This window comes from Nycticebus coucang, chromosome 21, assembly GCF_027406575.1.
Source record: "Nycticebus coucang isolate mNycCou1 chromosome 21, mNycCou1.pri, whole genome shotgun sequence".
Classification (NCBI taxonomy): Eukaryota; Metazoa; Chordata; class Mammalia; order Primates; family Lorisidae; genus Nycticebus; species Nycticebus coucang.
This window is the reverse complement of record NC_069800.1, coordinates 51146370-51169086: the sequence shown is the minus strand read 5'-3', so window position 1 is coordinate 51169086 and position 22717 is coordinate 51146370. Positions and strand designations below refer to the sequence as shown.

Below are 22717 nucleotides of genomic sequence, written 5' to 3'. Positions count from 1 at the left end.
TGGCCCTGCCTTCCTCTGCAAGCTTTGGTCTTACTTCCACTCTCTTCCAGGACCGTTTTGCTCTGGCCACATTGGCCTCTTTAATTCCTCAAACCTAATTTTCTTCTGGACCTCAAAGCTTTTACTAGACTATTCTAGACTATTCCCTCCTCTGTCTGCAACATCCTGTCACCCTGCTCTCTAGAGAGCTGCATAAGTGGGCAGGTGAATTCCTGGCCCTGGCTTTTCAAACACTCCTGCTCTCGGACCTGACGAGGGGCCCCTGCAGGACATGAAGCCTCCCGAGTTCTGCTGTCCCCCACGCTACTGCATGTCAAGAAGGCCTGGCAGAGCCGCCCAGAGGGTAACGTGGTATGGTAGACATAGCAAGGGCTTTGGAGTCTCAACTTCTGTCCTTACAACTGCCTCATGTGGTGCTGGGCAACTCACCTGACCACTTCTTCATTAAACGGGCAGACTAACAACTGCCTTTCATGGTGGTTGTGGAGATCAATCAGAGCTGGCACTTACGGAATCCTTACTGCATGCCAAATTATGCTAAGAATTTTTTTTTTTTTTTCTAGAGACAAGAGTCTCATTTTATTGCCCCCAGTAGACTGCTATGGTTTCATAGCTCACAGCAACCTCCAACTCCTGGGGTTAAGCAATTCTCTTGTAAGTCCCAGGTAGCTGGGACTTACAGGTGTCTGCCACAACGCCTGGCTTTTTTGTTGCAGTTAGGCCGGGGCCAGGTTCGAACCTGCTATCCTCGGTATATGGGGCCAGCGCACTACCCACTGAGCCACAGGCGTCGCCCTACGCTAAGAATCTTATAGGCATTAACTCATTTAATTTTATAGCAACTCTATGAAACAGAAAGTATCATTGTCTTGTACAGAAGAGGCAACTGAGGTTCAGAGAAGTTAAGGAGCTTGTCTGAGGACCATATACCAAAGGGGTGTAGAGCAGGATGCTGTTTATGCTGTTAGGCTATAAAGCCTAGAAATAAATTAGCACAATGCCTGACATGTAGTAATAAGGGTTTGTTAAAAAGTGTCCACTCCCTGGGGCGGCGCCTGTGGCTCAGTCGGTAAGGCGCCAGCCCCATATACCGAGGGTGACGGGTTCAAACCTGGCCCCGGCCAAACTGCAACCAAAAAATAGCCGGGCGTTGTGGCGGGCGCCTGTAGTCCCAGCTACTCGGGAGGCTGAGGCAAGAGAATCGCTTAAGCCCAGGAGTTGGAGGTTGCTGTGAGCTGTGTGAAGCCACGGCACTCTACCGAGGGCCATAAAGTGAGACTCTGTCTCTACAAAAAAAAAAAAAAAGTGTCCACTCCCCCTTCTGACCTTCTTTCTCCATTGTCCCCACCTCATAATAAGGCATTTCTGAAGGAAGGGCTAAGAAAGCAAAGAAATCTCAAGGAAGCACGCTACAGTGCTGGCTAAAACATGTACCCAGACGTATCTTACCCATACTTAAGCAACCTTCTCTTCTGAAGGTTCAGCTTCAGGTAAAACTTCAGAACCTTTTCAGTGATATTGGGTTGGTTCTCTGAATTCTACCATCAGATTCTATTTTTTTGGTATCTAACTTCACAGCAATAGTACAAATAATTATCCTGGCTACAAATTTTCAAACTCTCACTCGCTCAGCAGAGGGATCCTACCCTGCAGCACGGCAGTGTTATCACTGCATGTAGGGGAAAGTCAGTGCTTCCATGGGGGTCTTTCAAAAGCAGAACAGTCCCTGCTGGATCATGATGTCCAGGCATGCTGGGGTTCCCCAGGCCTCCTGCTGTTCCTGCATTATTTAAATCTGGTGAGGGATCAGCTACAAAGCAAGGTTTGCAGAGAGTGGCAATCTCCATCCTGCTGTGCAGGGAGGGGCAGGAAGGGAAAGTGAGATCACTTCCAAACCAGCCTGCCAAAGTCCAGGGGCTGGGCTGGGCTGTACTCCAGCAATGCTGATGCCAGGCTGAATGCCTCTGGGCAAGGTTCTTTTCTCTTAAACTTCAGAAGTCTCAAGTGTGTAATGAAGGGGTTAACTGAATATCTCTGTGGTGGTTTTGAAACATGTCTGCAGATTCTCTGACATTCTTCCTATCAGGAGATGGAGTCTAACTTCAACCCCCTGGAATGAGCTGGCCTTCAGGACAAACTGCTAACAAATGGAATGCAACAAAAGCGATGATGTGTGACTTCCGAGATGAGGGTGGAAAGGTTATATAGCTTTCCCCTGGTTCTCTCCTGGGACACTGTCCTTTGGAGCTTTGAGCTGCATGTAGGAAATGGAGGCAGCCATAATGTGAGGAAGCCCAAACAGGTCCCCTGAAGTGACCTCAGGGAGAGGTCCTGAGATGGCATGGAGAGAAGCAGCTGGCCAGCCTCTAGCTGTGGTGGCGCGTGGCTGCTCCTGGTCCTGGCCCGATCTAACTGTGAGAGAGAAGCAGCTGGCCAGTCTCTAGCTATGATGGCACCTGGCTGCTCCTGGTCCCGGCCCGATCTAACTGGGACTGCATGAGCAATAGAAGCCAGAATTGCCCAGGCAAGCTGTTCCCAAATTCCTCAAACTCAATTTTATTCCTGACCTCAAAGCCTTTACTAGACTATTCCCTCCTCTGTCTGCAACATTCTGTCACTCATTGAGCCACAGGTGCCGCCCTCTAGACAGCTATATAAGAAACCACAGGAGATAATAATCATTGCTGTTGTTTTAAACCATGACGTGTTGGGGGTGATGTATTATGCAGCAGTGGATAACCAGAGCAATCTCTCACTTCCAGTTCTGGGGTTCCTCTCCCGCTCCTCTAGAATTCTAAAAACAGCGTAAGCAAAATACACTGTGAAGAATGAAAAGACACAAGGTACCATCTTTGCAACATTCATTCATTCATTTTACTGAATTTTATAAAATTTTACTGATCCTTCACCATATCGCAGGCTTGAGACTACATGCCATGGATACAAAAACAGTAAGACCCCTCAGGGAAGTTAGGGAGATCTAACTTCCAAGGCAAAGGAGTGGTCTAGTTAGGGAGATCAACTCATCAACTCATAATTCTTAACCAGTGATAGTGGGAAGGGAGGCATATTGGAATTATCGGAATCACTGGGGGACACTGTTGAACTATACCTCTTGCTTTAATAAAATGAGGTGTGGAACCAGGGACTGTGTTCTCTAGCTGGCGATCACTACCTTGTCAGCTCCTGACGGGAGGGCATCACAGCCACACACATGATAAGAGAGAAAAGAGTTTTGTGAACACTTCTATATATAAATCTTTAAAAACATTAAACATCTTGAAAAGGCTAGGAGCTACAGCAAAACAATGTACAAGGTGGAATGGGGACTCAGGAGCCCAGTCACTTATATACAGTGACTAATTTTAAGGAAGTTCCTCCTCTCTCCCTCCGTTTATATTAACCTTTGTATTTATCGTTCGCCAGGTACTGAGGACTCAGCAATGAGCAAAACAGACTCTCTGCCCTCATGAAGCTCACGTTCTAGAGAAGTGACTCATACTAACAGACAAAATAACTATGGCGTGGCAAAAGCGCTGTGTAGAAAACTAAAGTAGGGAAAGACAGGGGAGTGAGATTTTCTACAGAGAGGACAGAGCACCTCTGACAGAGCTGACACGGGGCTTCCTCGCACTGTGGCTGCCTCCATTTCCTACAGGCAGAAGCCAGCCTCACACCTGGGGAAAGTGTGCTGGGTGAGGGAATAGCACACAAGAGGTGGGCACCCCTGCCATCCAGAAAGAGTAACAAGGAGGCTGCAGGGCTGGGAGCAGCAGTAGAGGTGAGGGGAGAGGCAGCAGTGGCTGTGGCTAGGGACCTTCCAGGTCTCGGAAGGCAAAGGCAGGCTTTGAAATTTGTTCTGACTTTGATTTTACCCTTTCACTGGCATTTCCAGTTGAATACTTTAGTGTGTCCCTTCCACGCCCATCTGTAGATTCTCCCTAGTGCAGCGGGAGGGAGGCCCAGGCGCAGTGGGGAGTTTCTTCACACACTGCCCACAGGCACCAGCACTGTGTGCCCAAGGCCAGGCCCTTTAGCTATGGACCTCCTGTCTATGCTTCTTTAGTCAGAAGTAGGGTTCAGAATCCAGAAGACCCCACATAAGTAACACTAATTAAATAACAGCCTTCCTTAGACATGAAGAGCAACATGTTTACAAGCCAAGGACCATCACTACCTACCACCTGCAATTTTGGTCCACATTAACACTATTTACATAAGACTCCTCAGCCCTTGGTTGGGTATGCCAGCCCTCCACCCCCACCTCTAAGTACTGAGCCTTCACAGGACTGCCGGCCCCAGAACATCTACTCTACATACCTCCCAGCAGCCCAGGAAATAGACCCCTTAGCCTGAGCATCTCTTTTCCTTCCCTGACCCACTCAAAGAGATAAGGTTTCCCTGTTTGCCACTTGTAACACCTTGACTTGCGCTTCCTGACAATCACATTTGTGATTTATTCAACAAATACACACTGAAGTCTCCTGTGAGCAGACTCGGGGCAGGAGCTGATACATTTGTTTACTATCTACCTTTCCCACTGGTCCTGAGAGGGCAGGTTCCCTGACTTTCTTGTTTGTCCCCATATCCCCAGCAAATAGCACAGATCCTGCCACACAGAAGATATTCAATAGATACCAACACATGAATAATAAATAAACCAAGAATCCAATAGACAAAATAAAAAGTTAAAAATGTGGAGCTGAAACACATTCTTCTTAGCGAAGTATCACAAGAATGGAAAACCAATCATCCAATGTACTCAATACTAATGTTAAGCCAGGCGGTCTGATGCATGCCCACATAGGAGAAAAGCTCACTTCTTGGGGGAGAGGAATAACAAGGGAGGGAGAAGGGAAGGGGGTTGGGTGCTGTCACTGAATGGGCACGGGGTGGGGGGTTGGCATACCTTTTGTCTGTGGGACATAACCACAAGAGGGACTCTAACTAACAAAGTCAAATATTTTGACCTGGTTGTTTATACCCTCATATTAACCTGAAATAAATTTACTTAAAAAATATATATATACACCCTCAAGCCAGTGATTAAGATAACCATCTGAGTCCTGGCTTCTAAACAGATAATAATAATGATCAAAAAAAAAAATAATAATGATCGCAATAAAATTTAAAATTAAAATAATTTGATATTTAAAATATTTTTTAAATTTTTTTTATTGCTAAATCATAGCTGTGTACATTAGTGCAATCAAGGGGTACAATGTGCTGGTTTCATATACAATCTGAAATATTCTCATCAAACTGTTCAACGTAGCCTTCATGGCATTTTTTTTTTTTTTTTTGAGACAAAATTTCACTATGTCGCCCTCAGTAGAGTGCTGTGGCATCACAGCTCACAGCAACCTCCAACTCTTGGGCTTAAGCGATTCTCTTGCCTTAGTCTCCCAAGTAGCTGGGACTACAGGTGCCCACTACAACACCCAGCTATTTTTTTGTTGCAGTTGTCATTGTTGTTTTAGCTGGCCTGGGCTGGACTCAAACTCACCAATCTCAGTGCATGTGGTTGGCGCCGTAACGACTGTGCTATGGGCACCAAGCCAAATTAAAAAATATTTTTGAGACAGAGTCTCAATCTGTTACCCTGGGTAGAGTGCTGTGGTGTCATAGCTCATGACAACTTCAAATTCCTGGATTCAAGCGATGCTCTTACTTCAGCCTCCCAAGTATCTGGGACGACAGGCGCCCACCACAGTGCCTGGCTAGGTTTTCTACCCTGTCTCACTATTGCTCAGGCGAGTCTCAAACTCCTAAGCTCAAACAATCCACCCATCTCAGCCTCCGAGAATGCTAGGACTACAGACACGAGCTAACATGCCTGGCCATAATTTGATATTTAAAATTTAATACAATAAAATGAAAATGACTACCATTTATAGATGTATACACTGTTTAAATATACTGACAGTAGCGCTGTATAATTAGATCACTTTTATACACAGCTAGGATGTCCTGGAGCCTGGACTCAAACCTAAGACTGGCTGACTCCTAGGCCCAGAGAATCAGAAGATGTGGCTAAGAAAAAGTGAGCTGGCAGGTGACCGAAGAGGACTGACTGGGGGAGAAAGAAAGGCTCTCCTTTGTCTTCACTTACCCCTGTTTACCACCTAGTTAACTGACCAGCTAGAGTTAAGCTCTACCACTGAGAATTACAGAATGTGCCTTCAGTCATTCTTTCAAGATTATTAAGTAAGTATTGTTTTCAGCAATGATCCTGAAGGTACTTTTAGAGACACTGCATTATCTAATCCTTGCAACGGATAGCCCAGGGCTCAGAGAAATGGCACAGATTACCAGCGTTGTCCAATCAGTTAGCGACTGAATAAGCACTTTAGCCTGCGTTTTCTCACTCTTGATTCAATGTACATTCCTGTGGATGATGCATTCTGGTGATGGCTTTGCACTTATGTGGATGACATTGTATCGGCTTCATCCATGGCAGAAAACTGTCCTATTAACAAACTTCTAGCTTCTCTCTGCTGAAAAGACTACCCTGGCCAGGATCAAATAAGGCTGTGCACAGTAATGATCTGAGTGACAGGCTTTCAGAGTGATTCACTGGGCACCTCGCACAGTGGCAGGTGCATAGTTCCTAAAAAATGTTTTCTTTTCTTTTCTTTTGTTTTTTTATTTTTGAGTCAGAGTTTCACTCCTGCTACCCAGGGTTTGAGTGCCATGGTCTCAGCTTAGCTCACAGCAACCTCAAACTCCTGGTTTCAAGCAACCCTGCCTTAGCCTCAGGAGTATCTGGGACTATGGGTGCACACAATGCCCAGCTAATTTTTTCTATTGTTAATAGAGGTGGGGTCTTGCTCTTGCTCAGGCTGGTCTCAAACTCCTGAGCTCAAAAGATCCTCCCACCTCAGCCTCCCAGAATGGTAGGATTATAAAAGGTGTGAGTCACTGCGTCTGGCCATCTAATAATGTTTCCTAAATAATGAATGAATGAATGAGTCAGGAGAGAAACCCCAGGGATCTGATAACATGAAAGCGCCCAAGAGAGCACACCGTCGCAGCCTGTGCCTGACAGGATCTTCTGCGTGTTGCCTCCTGAATTTCAGAGTAACAGCATCTGTCCAACTGCCCTTCACACACTGACAACTACAAGACAGAGAGAAACAAGCCAAGGGTTCAGATGACAGCAAGAAGACCCTCTGCTGAGCTGCCGCTGGCTCTGACGCCAGCGGAGAAATGAGGCCGCATGGAACCGTCGTCATTTTACAGTGGCTTGCTGAGAAAAGCCTGCTTGATAGGAGAACTGAAAGTGCAAATGAGTGAGATAAACACTCCTGCTATGTCAACCCCACACTCAGGCATATCAGGAAAATGCTCGCAGCTTCGAAGCTAATAAATCCATTTATAAAATACATTAGAGTCCATTTTATTTGTGTAATTATTCGGCAGGGAATGGTGAATGCCAGAGCCCCAAGATTCCCACATAGATACTCTTTAAAGTATCAAAACCAAGGACTGGGGAGGAGGGGTTGGGAGTTGGAAGGGTGACTAATAAAGGATGCAGGGTTTCTTTTTGGGTAATAAAAATGTTCTAAAAGTGACTGTGGTGATGGAAGCACAAATCTGAACACACATGTAACTGAAGGCCACTGCATGGTACACTCGCAACAGATGAAACATGTGGTGCGTGGATTCTGTCTCAGTAAGACTGTTTAAAACACTGGCTAACAAAGGAGAGAAACTGTCCTCGGTATTGCACTAATGCATTCGCATATTTCCCATTAACCTTTTCTTCCCGATTAAGATCACTGCTATAAACACAGTTTTCTGTATCAGCTGTAACATAGCCATGTTCTCAATATCGCAATATGCAGGGCTGTCTGCCTTAAACAAAGCTGCTCCATATATTTTCTTTCTTTACTTTTTTTTTTCTAAAAATGCCCCTTTATCTTAAACTTTGGTGGTTAAGCTCCGGTGCTTGAGTCATACACTACTTACTGGCTATGTGACCTCTGGCAAGTTACTCAAGAGCTTTCCATGCCTTGATTTCTCCATATGTAAAATAACAGTGTCAGCTTCATTAGGACATTGTGAAAATGAAGTAATATAATGTATATAAAGCATTTAGTGCTGGGACAACAAGTGTTCTTGTTGTCAGTGTAACCACCTATTATAGCAGCCCTCCTGAGCTCTGGATTCAGAAACCAGGAACCCCCCAGTGTTCAGTACATTTGGTGAATTTAGCAAGAAGAAAGGGGCAGGGAGTAGGGATGTATTTTGGGCATTCTACATGACAGCTATGAGTTTCAGCAATATTGGATAACACATCCCAGGTCACCCCTACACAGAAACACCTTGAAGCCTGGACAGTCTCCCAAGATTCTGACATCTGAGAAACTGGTGCCCAAGGGCACACAGTGGCCCATAGCACTTTGGGTTCTCTCTAGACCAATGGTCCTTAAACTTTAAAGGTCACAGTCACAATTGAGAATCTGAGGAAGCTATGGAAACTTTGTCCAGAAAAGTATATACTGCACATGTGTAGGCATGCGTCTGCATAACTGTACCTATAATTACAAGGGCCTTCTGAGTCCTTAAGACTGCACCCATAAATACCAGAGGTCTAGAATCACATGACCCCACCCTTAAGGCTCTGAGGTTCTGGACCTTGATGCTCCCACAGCAGTTGGGGACAGAAGGCTCTTTGGAGACTTGCCCTCCTAAACTGGCCTTGGCCAGATAAACAGTCCTGAGAGCTGACTGCTGAATCCTAGACACTGCAAACATCTGCATCCAGGGGATTCCCAGGGGCCCTGAGTCAGAACATAACACAGCCTGGTGGCTTGGGAAGCTGTTGCAGGGCAAGGCCCAGAAGCCTTGCTGATAAGCAGCCAAGGAGTTCCAAGTTCAAGGCAACTTCCCTCCAGATGAAGAGAGGAATCTTAGGAGAGAAGCTGGAGGCACAGTAAGTCCTAAGAAGAATTCAAGGGAGCTGGAAATCCCCCAAACTCCCAGGACTGCTAGGACTTAAAGAAATAAAGACTGGAAATTCTGCCCTGACTGCAAGAAGACTGAGCTGAGGGGGGGTGGGAGAGGCAGGAATGGGGGAGATGAGTACACTATGGATCAAAGGCTGTTTGAATCATGGCTCCATGTTATTTACCAGCTGTATGGTGCTGAGCAAACCACCGAACTTCAGTTTCTTTTTCTTTGCAAAATAGAGATACCAATCCCCAACTCTTAGGGTTCTTGTGAGGTTAAAGGAATTAATGTGCATAATTTTTTTGAGTCCTTTCCTCTTAAGAATCTGAAAAAGGGGCAGTGCCTGTGGCTCGAGAAGTAAGGTGCTGGCCCTATATACCGGGGGTGGCGGGTTCAAGCCTGGCCCTAGCCAAAAAAAAAAGAACCTGAAAAAGTAAGGAATGGAGGAAATACAGAAAGAGAGTTGAGAGCTCACTCTAGCCTCAGATGAAACCTGGGTTCCAATCCTGGCTCTACCACTTAGATGGACAAGATTCCTAACCTCTCTGAACTTCAAGTTCTTTATCTGTGAAATGGGGACAGTAATACTTTCCTTTCAAGGCTGTATTAGGATTAGACATAATAGCTGTTTAATGCCTGGTTCACATGATGAGATACTCAATAAAAAGTGGTAGTTTCTATGATCAGAAAAGTAAAGCTAAATTCCAGAAGTCATTTTGATGAAGTTAAAAAAAATAAAAGATCTGGAGCTATAAAAAAAGCTATCGTGAAATCTTGGTCATGCCACTTTTCAGCTTTGGCCAAATGTAATTTCCAAGAGCCTTAGCTTTGTCTTTGATAAAGCATAAATAATAACAGGAGCTAATTAGATGATGGATTTAAAAGTTTAGCCCAGTGCTCAGCACAGGAACACTCATTTATAAGCTATGAAAGTATAAACCATATTCTACAAACTGACATAAGAGCCCAGGGTTTGACTTCCTATGAACTGGACAGATTCACTGTTTTTTGTTTTTTTCAGTTTTATGAACACATAATTGACAAACAAAGTTTGGATTATTCAATGTTACAATATGATTTTTTTTCTTTTTTTTTTGAGACAGAGTCTCACTTTGTTGCCCTGGGTAGAATGCCTCAAACTCTTGGGCTTAAGCGATTCTCTTGCCTCAGCCTCCCAAGTAGTTGGGACTACAGGTGCCCGCCACAACGCCTGGCTATTTTTTTGTTGCAGTTGTTATTGCTATTTGCTGGCCAGGGCCGGGTTTGAACCCGCCAGCCTGGGTGTTTGTGGCCAGCGCCCTACCTACTGAGCTATGGGCACCGCCAACGTGATGTTTTTTTTTTTGTAGAGACAGAGTCTCACTTTATGGCCCTCGGTAGAGTGCTATAGCATCACACAGCTCACAGCAACCTCCAACTCCTGGGCTTAAGCGATTCTCTTGCCTCAGCGGGACTACAGGCGCCCGCCACAACGCCCAGCTATTTTTTGGTTGCAGTTTGGCCGGGGCCGGGTTTGAACCCACCACCCTCGGTGTATGGGGCCGGCACCCTACCGACTGAGCCACAGGCGCCGCCCCAATGTAATGTTTTGATATAAGTATATTCTGTGACATGATCACCACCATCAAGCTAATAAACATATCAAACACCTCAGATACTTATCTTTGTGCATGTATACGTGAGGAGAGAATATTTGAGATATACTGTATACAAATTTCAAGTATACAATACATTATAATTGACCATAGTTAGCATGTTGTACATTAGGTCTTCAGAATTTATTCATCTGGTAACTGCAAGTTTGTACTCTTTGAACAACATCTCCCCATTCCCCCTACCCCAATCCTTGGCAACCACCCTTCTACTCTCTTTCTATGAGTTGAGCTTTTTTATAATAGATTCTACTTATGTGAGATCATGCAGTATTTTTCTTTCTGTGTCTGGCTGATTTCACTTAGCATAACATCCTCCAGGTTCATCCATGTTGTTGCAAATGGCAGGATTTCTCTCTTTTTAAAGGCTGAATAATATTCCGTTGTTCAAATCAACATACTGTTTTATTACTACCGCTCTGTGATGTAATTTGAAATCAAGTGATATGATGCCTCCAACTTTGCTGTTCTTGCTTAAGTTGTTTGGGATCATTTGTGGTTCCATATAAATTTTAGGACTGCTCTATTTCTATTAAAAAAAAAAACTACTGGAATTTTCATAGGGGAAGGCATTAATCTGTAGATTCCTTTGGGTAGTAGGGTCATTTTGACAATGTTCTGCTAGGCAGATTCTTTAAATAGCTTAGTGTGAACTCAGGCTTTTGCAATCTTGTTCGGCCAGGGAAGATTCTTTCTCACTTTCTGTCCTCTGCTTGCTTCAGTGGCTCCTCTCAAAGGAGTTTCTTCAATCAGGAGATAGGGAGCAACTTTGGTGTCTGGGCCGGGCCAGAGTAGATGACAGCCTCTTGAGGAAGGAATAATTACCTGCTCCCCTGCATGCATGGCCCATCCCCCTTCAGAAGGAAAACAGCCTAAGAAATGGGCAGGCATACTCTTGGCTGCCACACAGCATGCCCATGTGGGGGGAAGATTGCAACCCCATTTAATGCACTTGGAGAAAAGGACTACAGGGAAATGCTAACAGGGCATGTTGGCCCCAGGATTCAGTTCCAATCATGTGTTAGTTACCATGTGGGCTCTGTACAGGATTGTCAAGATGTAAGAGAACAGAGGAGATGTCCCTTGATTTCTCTGTGGCTTTTACCCTCCCCGAAAGGTCTGCAGAAAGAGTACCATGGAATGGCAAGCCCTCTACATTCTAACTCTTCTGCTTTTTCCTACCTGTGTCACCTCAGGCAAGTAGTTTCACTTCTTTGAGCTTCAGTCTCCTCATCTATAAAATGGGGACGATATATATGTACCTCACAAGATCAAACTAAATGAGATTAGGAAGTGTTTAAATGCTTATCATAATGTCTAGCACATGGTTTAAGTAAATAATAGCTGTAGACGCTTCGCGCAAGTACTCTGTTGCCTTTAATTTCATTTAAAACCTGTTTATTTTCTTTCTTCAAGCAGAAATACAGGTATTTAGGCAAAAATCTGTGATGCTCTGGCAGCATGGTATGAAGAGCACAACTACCCACCTGGGTTAATTTCTTTTTCCTGCTTGCATCTCTTCAGATTTTCCACTGTTGACTAATCAGTGTGGAAATTCTAAGGAACCAAAAGAAAAACAAAAATTAGAGCCAGACGTACTCTGGAGCTGTAAACTGAACCAATCTTTTTGGAAGGCGAGTTAATATCTATTAACAAATTGAATGTGCACATCCATTGGGGCAGGCAAATGTCCAGGACTCTGTACTATAGGTATGCTTACATAAGTAAAAGGATACTCGGTGAAACATACTATGCAGTAGCAAAACAAAGGGGGAAATGACTTAGACATCTGTTAATAGGAAAATAATTAAATTACTGCATATCAGTACAATGAGAAACAACACAGTCATTTCAAAGAATGAGGGAGGCACCTGTGGCTCAAAGGAGTAGGGTGCCGGCCCCATGTGTCGGAGGTGGCAGGTTCAAACCCAGCCCCAGTCAAAAACTGCAAAAAAAAAAAAAAAAAAAAAAGAGGGCGGCGCCTGTGGCTCAAGGAGTAGGGCGCCAGTCCCATATGCCGGAGGTGGCGGGTTCAGACCTAGCCCTGGCCAAAAACCACAAAAAAAAAAAAAAAAAAAAGAATGAGGGAGATTTCATTGTACTGACATGGGAAAAAATGTACATGCTTGTTAAAAAGTATACGGTATAGGGTAGCACCTGTGGCTCAAAGGGATAGGGCACCAGTCCCATATGCTGGAGGTGGTGGGTTCAAACCCAGCCTCGGCCAAAAACCACAAAAAAAAAAAAAAAAGAAACAATCTCTGGTTGGTTAATAAATTAAAAAAAACAATTACAGTATAATTGCATACATTATCACTTTAGAATAAAAAATACAAACATGAGGGTGGCGCCTGTGGCTCAGTGGGTAAGGCCCCAGCCCCATATACCGAGGGTGGCGGGTTCAAACCCGGCCCCGGCTGAACTGCAACCAAAAAATAGCTGGGTATTGTGGCGGGTGCCTGTAGTCCCAGCTACTCGGAGGCTGAGGCAAGAGAATCACTTAAGCCCAGGAGTTGGAGATTGCTGTGAGCTGGGTGAGGCCACGGCACTCTACTGAAGGCCATAAAGTGAGACTCTGTCTCTACAAAAAAAAAAAATAATAATACAAACATGAGTATTTATACATAGAAAAAAGGGAAGCATCTGACATGTTTAAAAGTGTACATAGTTTACATTTAAAACATTTTTAAGTATACATAGGAAAAACCAAACTATAATAAACAATGGTTTTCTCTAGAACTTAGAGAGGTTATGGGAAAAGGAATGAGAAAGACTTTCGGCTTTTTTTTTTGTAGAGACAGAGTTTCACTTTATGGCCCTCGGTAGAGTGCCGTGGCCTCACACAGCTCACAGCAACCTCCAACTCCTGGGCTTAGGCGATTCTCCTGCCTCAGCCTCCCGAGTAGCTGGGACTACAGGCGCCCACCACAATGCCCGGCTATTTTTTTGTTGCAGTTTGGCCGGGGCTGGGTTTGAACCCGCCACCCTCGGTATATGGGGCCGGCGCCCTGCTCACTGAGCCACAGGTGCCGCCGACTTTCAGCTTTTTAATAGTATCTATCTTTGTTTTGACTGACTACTTTCTTTTAATTTTTTAATTTTTTTTTTTGAGACAGAATCTCACTTTATCATCCTCAGTAGAGTGCCGTGACATCACAGCTCACAACAACCTCCAACTCCTGGGCTTAGGCAATTCTCTTGCTTCAGTCTCCTGAGTAGCTGGGACTACAGGCGCCCGCCACAACGCCCGGCTATTTTTTGTTGCAGTTTGGCCAGGGCTGGGTTCGAACCCGCCACCCTTGGTATATGGGGCTGGTGCCCTACCCACTGAGCCACAGGCGCTGCCCTTGACTCACTACTTTTAAAGAGGCATGTATAACTTTGATAAGCATTATACACGCCATCTATGTAAAATTCTATACATCCAGCTAAAATATCAAGTGCAAGGGCAAAAGGACTAAGCATGTTTATCATTCACAGACCCCAAGAACATTCTCCAACAAAAAGGAAAATGACACAGAAAATAAGTGACAGCTTAGAATCAGCAGTGAGCAAAGGAATTAGTTAAGCATACTGGTAAATTCAAAGTACTGATTGAATAAAACAAAGCTAATGAGAGAGAAAAACAAATTTGACAGTATTTGATATTAAATACTGGATAATAGTAATGTCAAGGAAGGAAGAGAGATCAGAGTTAACACCTTTAGGTTTCATGATTATTAAAGACAAACAGAAATATTCTTTTAGTGTAAACAATACTTCTATTATGTCTATTAAAATTTTAAAGGCTAAAAACAACAAAAAGTAGAAATAGAATGCATAAGTCTCAAACTAGTTAGCACACTCTTGGATGAAAAAATCTAATTAACAACAACAAAAAAAATCAATCCTTCCCAAATTACTACATAATTTTAATTAAATTTCATTAAGAATATCAATAGCTTTTTTAGAAGGGGAAATAGATAAAATTACTTTAAAATTCATATGGAATAATATATATCTAAGATAACTGGCCAAGAAATATTCCAAAACATATGAAAAATAATTAAGGGATTTGTTTTATGAAATAATTAAAATTTATTGTAAAGACATTAAAAAGATGTGGTATCAACTTAAGAACAGATAAATAGGTTTGTGGATTAAACTAGAAAGTTTAAAAATAGGTACAAGTAAATAAAGACGTTACATATTAAAAAAAGGTAGGATTTCAGCTTGGTGCCAGTAGCTCAGTGATTAGGGTGATGGCCACATGCATGGGGACTGGTGGGTTTGAACATGGCCCAGGCCTGCTAAACAACAACAATAACAAAAAAATTGCCGGGCATCATGGCAGGTGCCTGTAGTCCCAGCTACTTGGGAGGCTGAGGCAAGAGAATCGCTTAAGCCCAAAAGTTTGAGGTTTCTGTGAGCTGTGATACCATGGCACTCTATGGAGGGTGACATACTAAGATTCTGTCTCCAAAAAAAAAAATGGGATTTCACTACAAAGGGGAAAAGATGGTATATTTAAGAAATGGTGCTGACATAATTGAAACAAAGCTAGACTATGACCTCTTACTGTACATACGTAAACATAAATTCCAAAGGGATTAATGGTTCTGGATTAAGTTAATGAAAACAATATAAGTATTAGAAGAACATTTAGAAAAACATTTATAGACTTCTGAATAACTTCCATATATTCCTAAACAAGGCAAGAAATCCAAAACAGTATAAAGAGAAAAATAGAAAATATATTTTGCAATAAATAACTTTATGGTCTTTTTTTTAATTGTTGGGGATTCATTGAGGGTACAAGAAACCAGGTAATAACTTTATGTTTTTTAAATAAAAACAAAATGATTAGGAAAAATATTTATAGCACCTTATATAACCCTTAATACATAAATACATAAAAGGCTCCTAGAGCTTACTGAGATAAAAGCAAACAACTCAAATTCACGGAAGAGGAAAATGAAATAGCCAGTTAACATAAAACAATGTTTAATCTCACTAGTAGTGGGAAAGAAAATACAAAGGAAGCAACTACGAGACACCACTTCTGCCCATCAGTTTGATCACAAAATAAAAAAATAGCAAAGGAGAGTGAGAAAGGTAGATGGGAGGAAGGAAAAGAATATCTGATACTGGTAAAGATTTACAGTCATGAACGTGCTCGTATATTGCTGGGAAGAATGTAAATTATTTATTAAAATGTTAAATACAAATACCCTCTGACCCAGCAATACGATTTTTGAAAATGTAACCTACTGAAACAAAAGCACCAGTAGAAGGAGATATCTATAAAGATATAACACAACAATATTTGCATGGAAAAAACCCAGGTAACTCAAATATCTGTCCAAAAAGAAATGGCTGAATATAGATCAACCATTGGTGCTTCTAGCTCTACAGGCCCGAAGCTATTAAAAAGAGCGAATGAGGGGGCGGCGCCTGTGGCTCAAAGGAGTAGGGCACTAGCCCCATATGCCAGAGGTGGCAGGTTCAAACCCAGCCCCAGCCAAAAACTGCAAAAAAAAAAAAGAGCAAATGAAATCTGTAATGACCCATGGTGTATTATTTAGTGGGGAAAAAAAACTATAGATTAATGGTACCACTTTTGATAAAACAAATAACCACATACACCCTCAAACCTTACCTTCATTTAAATAGGAGGTTGGAGAAAGTTAAGGAAGGATATATAGAAAGCCAATAATGCTGGTTATCAGGGAAGAATAGAAATAGAAAGCAGAGAAGATTATAATTTTTTTCTTTATACAGCTTCAAATTGTTTACTTAGTGACAATTAACTTAGCACGCCTACTGCTTAAGGGAAAAATAAATAAAATACAAAGAAAAACAAAGAAACATATAGCAGAAAGAGAATGGCTGGCAAACTATGTTACACCCAACCCACTTATCTTTATATAGGATAGTAACTTGCATTTATCGTTTGATCAAAATAAAACAGTTCTTCCACTTTTGTTTTGATAGTTGGAAGCCAGATTTAATAAAAAAAAAAAAAAAAGCTTCATGGGGGAAAAAGTACACTTTATTTGTTAAGCATTTCCAACTTTTAAAAGAGGGAAAAAGTCTTTACTTGAAAATAAATTCTCTCCATTAAAACCCAAAAGCAAGCCTCAAAGTTTTGTTTGAAACTGCTGTTTTTTAGGTGGTGTGCGGGCTGTTCCCATGCTGCTGACTGTATGAGGCTGGAGGTTGGTGCCCTTGGTTCCCTCCCTCCTCCAATTCTAACTCCAGACCCTCACGGAGTGCACCATCTGCTGGGCGTGGAGCCCTGCAAACAGCAGCATCTCCGCACATGGGGCTCTCTTGGATTCCAACCAGAGGCTTTGGTCTCTGTATCACGTGAGCCTGTAGTCTGGGTAAGTGAAATGGGGATGTTTTTCAAATCATTTTGATGGAAAGAGAAAGGAGTGCAAATGGTTTAACAAAAGAGAAAAAAGAATCTGAATAGCATTCATAACAGGCTCTTGAAGGAGAGCTACCTATGCTGAAATCTTGCCATTTCTGTTACCTGGAAGGTACACTATGCTCTCTCGGAGTAGAATGCTTTCCTTTTTTTTTTTTTTTTGTAGAGACAGAGTCTTACTTTATGGCCCTCGGTAGAATGCCATGACCTCACACAGCTCACAGCAACCTCCAACTCCTGGGCTTAAGCGATTCTCTTGCCTCAGCCTCCCGAGTAGCTGGGACTACAGGCGCCCGCCACAACACCCAGCTATTTTTTGGTTGTAGTTTGGCCGGGGCTGGGTTTGAACCCGCCACCCTCGGTATATGGGGCCGGCGCCTTACCGACTGAGCCACAGGCGCCACCCAGAATGCTTTCCTTTTAACTTCTATTTTATTTCATTGTTAATACATGTTTCATTGTAATAATAACGATACTGCCTATTCTATAGGACTTCATATGTTACAAAGCACATGTTACAGCAGCCTCCTCACTCTGCTGCACTGTCCCCTTCAGTCCATTCTCCATGTAGCAAACTCCACTGTCACCCTGCATCCTCAGGCCCCTGCCTCTTGACCTTCACCCATTTTTCCCTCCCTCCCTCTCTGTGCTTTGGCCACACTGGCCTCCTTTCAGGTTCTCTAACACTCTGCAAGCTTTCCTGCCTTTCCTGCTGGAGTCCTTGCACACATGCGCCTCTCCCAGGCTGGGTTAAACTGTCCGGCTCCACAGCACCCCAATTTTCTCCCTCTCCTCTGTGAGCTGTTGGCACAACTGACTCGCCCCTGTTTAAACACCACCTCTTCAAGGAAGCCTCGCTCTCCTCCTCTTTCACTCCCCTGCTTATTGACTTCCTAACACCACTATTTTCCTTTAAACTTCATGTGGCTACAGGCTGTGCCTGTTTTATTTAATACTATCTGTGTGTCACCTTGCTCAGGACCTGGCAGATATTAGTAAATATTGGCTGAATACATGCAAAATTTATCAAAGCCTCGGCTCAAATGCTACTGCTCCTCCACTTAATTAGGCTTTCCACTAAGACTCTGTACCTGTCTTGGGGCACATTATCACATGTGTTAGTTATCTGAATCTTTTTTTCCTATTAGACAACTTAAAAGATTTATTTACCTTGATCATCTTCTCCACAGCACCATGCATAATGTCTGACACATAAAGGATTAAGAGTATGTGAATTCATATGCACACACATACTGAAAACACTAGTGAAGGCTGCAGCCTCTAACCAACTGCAGACAGTAGTTTCTCTTAACTAATAACCGTAGCATGGAATGCAAGAACCTCTGAGATACGCAAACAAACATGAGACGGGGAGAAATTGAAATTAGAGCAAAATTTGAAATGCAACAGTGTATGTAAGTATATATGGTGTTTGTGAAGGGACAGAACAAAAAGCCCTTATCTAAAAACCAGAGAAGTAGGCCAGGCGTGGTGGCTCACACCTGCAATCCTAGCACTCTGGTAGACTGAGGCAGGTAGCTTGCCTGAGCTCAGGAGTTCAAGAATAGCCTGAGCAAGAACAAGACCCTGTCTCTAAAAATAGCTGGGTATTGTGGCTGGTGCCTGTAGTCCCAATTACATGGGAGGATGAGGGGAGGCTGGCTTGAACCTACGAGTTTGAAGTTGGTGAGACTATCTCAAAACAAAAACAAACAAAACCCCAAAAAACAGAGAAGTCGGGCGGCGCCTGTGGCTCAGTGAGTGGGGCGCCGGCCCCATATGCCGAGGGTGGCGGGTTCAAACCCAGCCCCGGCCAAACTGCAACCAAAAAAAAAAATAGCCGGGCGTTGTGGCGGGCGCCTGTAGTCCCAGCTGCTCGGGAGGCTGAGGCAGGAGAATCGCGTAAAACCCAAGAGTTAGAGGTTGCTGTGAGCCGTGTGACGCCACGGCACTCTACCCGAGGGCGGTACAGTGGGACTCTGTCTCTACAAAAAAAAAAACAAAAAAAAAAACAGAGAAGTCAAATCACTCACTGATGTATTTTAAGTATGTTTTTCTGCACTATCTAGATTTTCTTTCCTTGAACATGTTCTAATACTGCAATCAGGAAAAAAAATAACAAACATAATAAATACTATAAAAACAAACCAAAAGAGTGATAATTTTAGACTACAAAATCATCTATCCCTGTGTTACCTTATTACATCCAGATAGTTGATACATCGACTCCAGAAGATTCAAAGTCTTCTCAGGTGGGGCCCCTACAGTTCCTTCCGAAACCCTGGGGTATAGGAAGGTGCCAGAAATGAGCTGCAAGGGATAGCTCTCAGTTGCTCTCTAATGCAAAGCTGGCAAATCTCCCAGAGTTGAGAACTAGAGGGAGAGTGTGGGAGTAATCAACTCAGCTCAAGTTCAGAACATCCATTAGATGCTAATTCACTGCCTGGCACTTTGTAGCACTTTTCATACTCCTTTCATAGTACTTTTCACCAGGGGTCATTACAATTATTCATTCACCTGCTTATCTTCTCTGATGCACAAAGAACGCCACACTGCCAGGTGCTGTGCCCCTAACACCCTATTTCTCTAACCCAGTGCTTAGTACTGGACAGTACTCAATATACATTTAGGGAATGTTACAGACCACACCTATAAAATACTAACATAGTAACTGACCTAGATCCCTGGGACATAATAAACCCTGACTTTATTTCCCTGAATGTCCATTATTCAGTTCTGAAGAGCCAAACTGGAGCCATTAATTTGTGGTAGATTAAAGAGGATTCCTTTGAAGGTAGGAAATGCTGGCTTCCTCCAGAAGGAATGGACGCATTCCCATCTGCAGAATCAATCAGCACAGCAGCTGACTGCAACTTCCACAGACACTATTCTTTGAAGAACAGTACTCAAAGTTTGCCACTTCTGAAGGACTTCCAGGACGTAATGGGCTCAGCTTCGAGTCATGATTAATAATCTGTTTCCAAGAACTTTAGATTTTCCACCTCTGTCTACACTTAGAAACTGCTTCTGACCTCTTGTGAAAACACTCAGCAGAGTTATTCGGGCAAGCTCAGCTTCTTGTCTGTCACACACAGTACCTGCTACCAGCTTCTGCCTTAAGTGGCTGGGCCAGAGTCCTCTGGTCCTGGGAGAGCTGCACCCACTTCTGCTGTTGGCCTCAGCACTGGCCGGCTGATTTGAAATTTGGGATCACTTGACTGGGTGACAGGAAATAATGATGAAGCTCGGTTTAAAGAGACAACATGGCAGCTCTACAGTCCATGGCAGGAGTTTCAAAATTGATAAGCTCAGAGAGGTTTCTCACGCAAATGCCAGCCTTAGACTGAGGGAGAAGATGGCTGTGTGCACTGGATGACATTCTCTCTCTGGGAATTTTATTTTATTATTTATTTATTATTATTTTTTTTAGACAGAGCCTCAAGCTGTCACCCTGGGTAGAGTGCCATGGCATCACAGGTCACAGCAACCTTCAACTCCTGGGCTCAAGCAAGTCTCCTGTCTCTGCCTCCCAAGTAGCTGGGACTACAGGACCCGCCACAATGCCCAGCTATTTTTGGTTGCAGCTGTCGTTGTTTGGTGGGCCGGGGCTGGATTCGAACCCTCCAGCTCAGGTGTATGTGGCTGGTGCCTTAGCCACTGGAGCCACAGGTGCCGAGCCTCTCTGGGAATTTTAAAGCAGCTAATCCTGAGCATGTATATACTTTTCTAACCATTTAGTGCTTTATAAAGCTTTATCCCATTTTACCCTCATGTAACCCCTCTGAAGTAGGAATGGCTATGACCCCCATTTTATGTGAGGTGAGGTAGCCTGACCAGACTCTCTCACCTAGGAGTTGGTGACGGCAGAGCTCTTACCTGTCCCTGCTGACTTTTCACTGAACCTTACTTTTTTTTTTTTTTTTTGAGACAGAGTCTCAAGCTGTTGCCTTGAGTAGAGTGCTGTGGCATCAAAACTCACAGCAACCTCAAACTCTTGGGCTCAAGAGATTCTCTTGCCTCAGCCTCCCACGTAGTTGGGACTACAGGTGCCAGCCACAATGCCTGGCTACTTTTTTGTTGCAGTTGTCATTGTTGTTTTACCAGGCCTGGGCCAGGTTTGAACCTGCCAGCCTTGGTGTACATGGCTAGCGCCCTACCCACTGAGCCATAGGCACCACCCATGAACCCTGCATTTTCTTTTTTTTTTTTTTTTTTTTTTTGTCCTTAGTAGAGTGCTGTTGCGTCACAGCTCACAGCAACCTCCAGCTCTTGGGCTAGGGCAATTCTCTTGCCTCAGCCTCCCGAGTACCCAGGACTACAGGCACCCGCCACAGTGCCCGGCTATTTTTGTTGCAGTTGCCACTGCTATTTAGGCTGGCAGGGGCCGGGTTTGAACCCACCACCCTTGATATATGTGGCTGGCGCCCCACCCACTGAGCCACAGGTGCCGCCCGAACCCTACGTTTTCTAATTGATAGAGATTGTGGATGCCAACCAGCCCCAGGGTTGAAAATGTCTGGCCAGCAGCCAGGCAGGAGACTAGAGCACAACCATCTGCGCAGAAGAGTGGCTCAGACGGCGATGAACCGCCGAGCACACTTACCAGCAGACTTTCAGACCAGAAAACAAACCACCCTCTGACTTCTGCCTCTAGTTCAATCCTCCTCATTTAACAGATGGAGAAACTGAGATCCAGGGAGGTTATATTAAAAAGGCAGTACAGTGTGAGAAAGTTCAGGGGCTTTTAGCCGGGCATTGTGGCGGGTGCCTGTAGTCCCAGCTACTCGGGAGGCTGAGGCAAGAGAATCGCGTAAGCCCAAGAGTTAGAGGTTGCTGTGAGCCGTGTGACGCCACGGCACTCTACCCGAGGGCGGTACAGTGAGACTCTGTCTCTACAAAAAAAAAAAAAAAAAAGAAAGTTCAGGGGCTTCAAGAGAGTGCGGTAATGCACACCTGTCATCACAGATACTTGGGAGGCTGGGGTGGGAGGATTGCTTCAGCTTGAAGTTCAGGGCTGCAATGAGCTATGATCATGCCACTGCATTCCATCCTGGTCGACAGAGCAAGACCCTGCCTCAAAAAAAAAAAAAAAAAAAAGACACCGAAGCCACCCTCAGCTGGTACATGCAGGCCTGGATTGATGGGTATGAAGCATTCTACCACGTTTCCAATCCCCCAACTCCTGGCAGGGACCAAAAAATCCAGGTACCTTCCTTCCAGAACATTACTTTCTCTCCACCATCTTAGGAAAAGGGATGTCTCTTTTGATTAGCCAAAGTCTTACGACCCTGGGGTAAGGTGCAAAAGGTGCCCCTGGCATTCCCATTGCCCATGCCTGTGGGTAGTTGATGGCAGCAACAGTCAACCTTCAATGGGCATTGCAGCAGGGCAAGACTGCAGCGTGAAGACATGCCCAGGGGCTCTGAGGACCCTCCTGCTTCTAAGGATAGCATGATCCTGAGGATTACGGTTTCTGGTGGCCTAAAAAGCCCTTAATCTGTGTCAAGACCTAGAACTTTGGAAACTTGAAATTCAAGATCTGCCTTCTTTAGCTTTTCTTTGCACTTTGACTGTGGCCATCCTTTCCCTGCAGCAGTTGAGAATATGTCTAGGTTAAAAGAAGGAAGGGAGGTAAATAAAGCAATTTTCCCCTCCTATTCTCCCTCTCTCTTGCCAAACTAGGAACTAGGTCTTTAAG

The 22717-nt window shown here is 44.0% G+C and overlaps 1 protein-coding gene across 3 annotated transcripts in view; it reads right to left on the bottom strand.

Moving 5' to 3' along the window:
- PKIG (cAMP-dependent protein kinase inhibitor gamma) overlaps nt 1-22717 on the bottom strand; it is a 99584-nt gene that overhangs the window by 18766 nt on the left and 58101 nt on the right. For all 3 annotated transcript variants that reach the window (XM_053573807.1, XM_053573809.1, XM_053573808.1), the window contains exon 2: nt 12095-12164. The gene's annotated coding sequence lies outside the window, so the exon portion shown is untranslated. The remainder of the gene's footprint in view (nt 1-12094; nt 12165-22717) is intronic.